Source organism: Cibotium barometz, chromosome 12, assembly GCF_041138505.1.
Source record: "Cibotium barometz isolate CiBa-2024 chromosome 12, ASM4113850v1, whole genome shotgun sequence".
Classification (NCBI taxonomy): Eukaryota; Viridiplantae; Streptophyta; class Polypodiopsida; order Cyatheales; family Cibotiaceae; genus Cibotium; species Cibotium barometz.
The window spans coordinates 53,339,138-53,346,002 of record NC_141057.1 but is presented as its reverse complement, the minus strand read 5'-3'; positions in this window follow the sequence as shown (position 1 = coordinate 53,346,002).

Below are 6,865 nucleotides of genomic sequence, written 5' to 3'. Positions count from 1 at the left end.
TGTTTTTGTGAATGCATCAGAAATGACCCTGGGAGCCTGGGGGAGTAGTGCCAGAACAGTGCGAATTTTGAGCCTGCACCACTGCAGAGCCCAAATTTGCACTATTTTGGCACAGCTTCCCTAGCCCTTCAGGAGCAATTCTGATGCATTAGATAACAAATAATGTATTTTTACACATAATTAAAGGTATTTTTATCTTGTAAATTATTGTTTCTCATAATCAATGTACTCAACTTGATTATAAATGCATCAAAAATGATTCTGAGTGGCTGGGGGAGCAGTGCCAGAACAATGCGAATTTTGAGCTACTGTAGAGCCCAAATTCGCACTGTTAAAGCTTTTTTATCTTATAAATTATTGTTTCTCACAATTAGTGTACTCAACTTGATTATAAATGCATCAGAAATGATCCTGAGTGGCTGGGGGAGCAGTGCCAGAACAATGCAAATTTTGAGCTTGCACCGCTAGTATAGAGCCCAAATTCGCATTGTTCTGGCATAGCTTCCCCAGTTCTCCAGGAGCAATTCTCATGCATTGGATGACAAACAATGTAATTTTACACATGATTAAAGTTATTTTTATCTTATAAACTATTGTTTCTCACAATTAGTGTACTCAACTTTATTATAAATGCATCAAAAATGATCCTGAGTGGCTGGGGGAGCAGTGCCAGAACAGTGCCAGAGCAGTGCCAGAGCAGTGGCTGGGGGAGCAGTGCCAGAACAGTGCGAATTTTGAGCCTGCACCACCGCTGCAGAGCCTAGATTCACACTGTTCTGGCATAGCTTACCCAATCCTCTAGGAGCAATTCTGATGCGTTGGATGACAAACAATGTAATTTTACACATGATTAAAGCTGTTTTTATCTTATAAACTAGTGTTTCTCATAATTAGTGTACTCAACTTCATTATAAATGCATCAGAAATGATCCTGTGAGTGGCTAGGAGAACAGTGCCAGAACAGTGCGAATTTTGAGCCTACACCATCGCTGCTACAGAGCCTAAATTCGCACTATTTTGGCATAGCTTCCCTAGTCCTCCAAGAGCAATTTTGATGCATTGGATGATACACTATATTTTTACACATGATTAAAGGTGTTTTTATCTTATAAACTACTATTTCTCACAATTAGTGTGCTCAACTTCATTATAAATGCATCAGAAATGATCCTGAGTGGCTGGGGGAGCAGGGCCAGAACAGTGCAAATTTTGAGCCTGCACCGCCATTGCAGAGCCTAAATTTGCACTGTTCTGGCGGCATAGCTTCCCTAGTCCTCCAAGAGCAATTCTAATGCATTAGATGATAAACACTATATTTTTACACATGATTAAAGGTGTTTTTATCTTATAAACTACTATTTCTCACAATTAGTGTGCTCAAATTCATTATAAATGCATCAAAAATGATCCTGATTGGCTAGGGGAGCAGTGCCAAAATAGTGCGAATTTTGAGCCTGCACCGCCGCTGCAGAGCCTAAATTCACACTATTCTTGCATAGCTTCCCCAGTCCTCTAGGAGCAATCCTGATGCATCGGATAATAAACACTATATTTTTACACATGGTTAAAGGTGTTTTTATCTTATAAACTATTGTTTCTCACAATTAGTGTGCTCAACTTCATTTTAAATGCATCAGAAATGATCCTGAGTGGCTAGGGGAGAAGTGCCAAAACAGTGCGAATTTTGAGCCTACATCACCGTTGCAGAGGCCAAATTTGCACTGTTTTGGCACAGCTTCCTCAGTCCTCCAAGAGCATTTTTGATGCCTTGGGTGACAAACTGGCACATGATAGACACTCCATGTTAAACAAACATGATGACACCAAGACATTGTAAGAGAAACTTACCAAAAGGAAGTTCCTGCAAGTGCACGCAAGCGTAGAAAGGTCAAGCTCTTCAAGCCAAGGAAGTCCCAACCTCGCCAACGCACCAACACAACACAGAGAACTCTAAGGAGAAGGATGCGCCAAGGGCATAGGGCTCTACAAGAAATCAAGTTTTATCATAGGAACACTGAGTTGCTGATAAGAAGAGCCCCTTTCACTCGCACAGTGAAGGAGATTCTCCAACGATATAGAACAAAGTTCCATGTGCAGGGGATTGCCCTTGAAGCATTGCAAGAAGCCTCCGAGGCTTACCTTGTTGGAAGACACCAACCTCCTTGCAATACATGCAAAGAGGATTACCATATCTGTCAAGGACATGCAACTAGCTCGGCGCATTCGAGGCGAGCGAGACATGATCTAGAGATCCTAGATGTTAACCTTTTTTTTTGAAGCAACTCTTTTGTTTCAAACCCCCCTTTGTAACAAGCCTATCTGGCTTTCATTTGTAACCTTTTGATAATTAAAAAGTCTGCATCCTCCTGTTGCTGTGGTACCTGTGTATCAAGTTCCTCCCGGGTAGGTAGGGGACCCTGTCCTGGTAGTAGGGTCTTGCCACCTATGGTGCTATGCAATGTAAGAATGTTTTCACCAACCCAGTCGAACTGCTCATCATCGGCCTCTTTGTCTTGATCTCTGGAGTGGCTGCATTGTGGGGTCTTCTTCACACGCTTGCTCCCACTAGAAGGGCCTGCATGTGTGTGCGCTGGTGTTGTTGTGGGAGGAGGGTTGGACTCTGGTGATCCCATTAGGCGTGTCCTAGAATCCAAGGGGTCACTCTCTTCCGTGGTGTTGCCAGTATGTGGTCGTTGGGTGCCTTGCATTGTGTTTTGTGAAGGCATGGTAACACGTGCGGTGTTCTTGGTGCATGCCATATCCATGTACGACTATGCTAACATGGTGATGTGTTGGTGTCCTTACATGGGTGTCTACGTAGATCTTGAGCTCAAGCTCTCTAAAAAAGTTAAATGAAAATGAAGTGAGAGAAGGAACTATTAATAGTTTTTTTGCAAGGAAAAAAAAAACCCTAACTAAACTTATTTTCTTAGCCTTATTACATCTAGGTTTATGCTGGTGCGTGCACAACCCAATGCCTCCCTTGTCTCCTCATTCGTGCACGCCAAGCACCATGCCTATGGGGAGCATTGGTCTGCAACCATTCAAGCCGAGCATGACTTTTTGCAGCCTTGCATGCCTCTTGCGCAAGCTTTGATTGTTGGGCCCGCTCCCTAACCAATACCCTTCCAAAGGTTGTGTGATAAAACAAATTGAACATCTCTTGTAGATAGTTTGTACGTGTTCCTCCTAGAGAAGCTCCACCTCCATGTCTTGTATTTTTGAAGTAAACCCCTCTTGCTTTATAATGTGATTTCTCCATCCCTTGGGTACTCCACATGTCGAGCGATCCATACTTGTTAAATACGCACCATGCGCATAAACTATGTGTTGTACACATGACAATAGAATTTAATTAGAAAAAGTCAAGGTTAAAACACGAGTTTATTTTTTTACTGTACAACTTACCATATAGTGTGTTACTTTACTCTCTCCCCAAGCACCTAGCACACTTTTGGTAAATTCTATGATATGTTGTTGGAATGATGCTCGTTCTTGGGCAATTGTGCTACTTTGATTCATAATGCGAACCATGTTATTGAAATTTATCCAAAGCTATTTGCGCATATTTACAAGATCTGGCATTGGACAATCTACATTTGTGGTGATTGCACACAGGTCTCTTCAGAGTCCCCAAGTCTTCTTTGAATTCTTTATGTTTGTTGGCTTCTCCAAAAATCTCCTTGCCTTTGAGCAGTCATGGAGACCTTTTGAGCAACCTCATATGACATACCAGAGGCCTGCTTATTCACTTCAATTTTCACGTTTCCACCATGGTAACCCAGAGAATTCAAAACCAAGGGGTGCAACTTTCCTCTCTTGTGTAGGCATTGTGAATGCATAATCGATATGGCACCTAAGCAATAAGCAATCGATCAAAGATTCTCATGAATGCATGAAGTGTGCAAAAGTGAATATTCTTTAGTGGAAAATTAATGATGGGGTTCTAATTTGAATTCCTATTTGGTTCTCCTAGCATATCAAGAGACATGACACCGTCCACCAATCTTGCATTTGGTTGTTCCTCATCTTCATCATCAGTTGACTCGGTTGGATCTACTACATCTTCTTGTTGCTTCTTCCCATTCTTGGGATCTTTCGAGGCATCCTTCCCAATAGAACCAACCTTCTGTATACCTTTTCCGTTTGTCTTTTTTTTGCCTAGGAATATCAATCTGAGCATTGTAGTATGGACAAGGCCATCTTAATGTCGCGCCTTGAGCACAACCCATCATGCATTTAATTGTCTTCAAATCTCCCCCAAGATGCCAATCCACCTTGAACTTTCCTATGTTTTCTACATCTAAAAGTTGACCATCAATTTGCTTTTTGATTACATCTGTTATCCAGGGAGTCCTTTCAAACATCCATGTCAATACCTCATGTGTCTCCTTCGGAACCTCGAATGGACCAAGCCACCAGACCTCTTTCTCAGATTGCACACTAAAACTTGGTTTGGTAGTCTTTTCCTATGCATAGATCATGGCCTCATTCATGAGCGTAATGCTCATACATTCCAGCTTCCGACCTTTCACAATTTGGCACTCATCTAGCTTGAGCACAAATGAAAGTGTGCTCCCCAAAACTGCAAATAAACGGTAGTTTACAATATTCAAAACAAAATAATCGTCTTCATTTTCTACTGAAAAACATGAATAGTAGCGATTGCAAGTTCTCACCTTCTGGTGAAAGACCATAGAACTTCACCATAGCTTGTTGTAGTCTCTCAATATGAACAAAGATGTTATTGTAAACATCATAGTGAAATTCTGTACTTGTTGTCTTGATTTTCTTTCTGCTCGACCCTGTGTCTAATGTTAGTGTGCCCTCAATGTGATAAAACTGTCCTATAGCTCACTGCACATCATCATTATTAATACGCTTGACATTGTGAATCACCTTGAGTGTAGGAAATAAAGTGCCAGTGATTCCTTGTCTTAGAAATGCATCTTTTACAACCCGACGGATTGCTTGGTACCCTTTCATGCTGATTCCAGCCGCATCACAAGCATGTTGAATTAATGAAGAATCGATGGAGGTGGTAATCTCGCTCACTACATTGCTGACAACAGCTTGGCGTATTTTAGGATGATGAGGGTCAGTAATAATTGAGAGAATATCCTTGGTATTCAGAATGGCTTTGACCAAATTCTTCCATCCCTCTTCATTAGAACCACACACCTCTTACATTCCTTGCAGAACACAAATCATGACTATTTTGTTTAAATCGCTGAGTGCATAATGAAAGTTTATGTTACTTACTTTGTTGTACGAATCCTTTTCTTCCGTGCTCCACCTTTAAACGTAAGAGATTCTATACTAGCCAATGTCTTTTTGCATTCATGAGCACCATTTGGGCGTTGCTTTGAGTCGTTTGATAAGTTTCTCTAGCCTTTGGCGTTGCTTTGAGTCGTTTGATAAGTTTCTCTAGCCTTTGGCGTTGCTTTGAGTCGTTTGATAAGTTTCTCTAGCCTTTGGCATTGCTTTGAGTCGTTTGATAAGTTTCTCTAGCCTTTGGCGTTGCTTTGAGTCGCTTGATAAGTTCCTCTAGTCTTTGAATCTTTGCATCCTTCTCCACATTCTTTGCAAGGATCTCTTTCATTTTATCTGATGATGTTTTAAGTCCTTCTTGACATTGTTAAAGGCTGAATTGTGATGCTTGCAATTGAGATTGGAGAATATGGGTTTGCCAAGCTCCACTTGTAGTCAATCTTCTGCAGTATCCTAACAAGCCAAGCTCTCCTTCACCAACAAATTGCATAAAAGATGATAAATTGCAGAAAGGAGGGTTTGCTCTTAATGGAGGGTCAACTGGATAGAGATCCCATCAACCCAAAGATCTACATTTTTCTCCTTAGCTATCCTACGAGCTTAGATAGATTGTGCATCAGTAGGATGGGTTTTTTTAGAGCTGCCATACTCTTCAAGAATACGAATGTGTAAATCAACCTTCCGTTTTCTAGCTTCACAAGGGGCTACACACACAGCTTGCAAAGGCTCCATAGCTACGCAGAGGAAGAAGCTAAAGCAGAGAGATCCTCATGGGGGGGGGAGAGAGAGAGAGAGAGAGAGAGAGAGGGGGGGGGGGAGTGAGTGAGAGAGACTATTAAAACTTTGCTATTCAGGTTTAATACAAATCCGTTTTTCTAAGTAGAAAATGATTTTTTTGATATACAAATATACTAACATGGAGTTTTTCATCAATAAATTACATTTATGAGAAAAATTAAAAAATAATAATTTTTGGGGTCCCCACAATTTCGGGATCTGACAGTTAGTTATCTTTATGACCTAACAGTTAGTTATGGATGTACTGGCTCCTGACAGGCTTCTGACGTGACCCTTGAATTACAAGCTTTTTGGAGGAAAATTTTTATTTTCATCATACATATTGGTTGGGGGGTGTTTTTTTCACCTCAAAATGTAAAAAAATAAAAAAATCACTTTTTTGGGGCCCACCTAAATACGAGAATGTTTTGCTGACGTGGAAGGAAAATATGGTGGGAGTTAATGAGAAAGGAGATTTCAAACTAACAAGAAAGATTCAATTTATAGAGAGTGAAGATAAAAAATTCAAAAAGTAAGAGAGAAAGTATGAGAAAACTCAAAAAGTAAGAGAGAGTATGAGAATATTCCCTTTAAAAAGTAAAACTAGGGGGATATGGCTGATGTGGCAAGGTAAAAAATAGGGGTCATCATAGCCTTTGTCTCCCTTAAGCCCAGCTTTTTAAGCTCTAATCCCTTAAAATTAGGAATCCTTAGGAGGCCCTTTTTGGGTCCAAAAAATTCCTAATGTGCGAGAATTTTGGCATGCGTTGGCAAGCCTCTGCCCTAGGATGTTTGCAAGAAGCTGCGGAAGACTGGC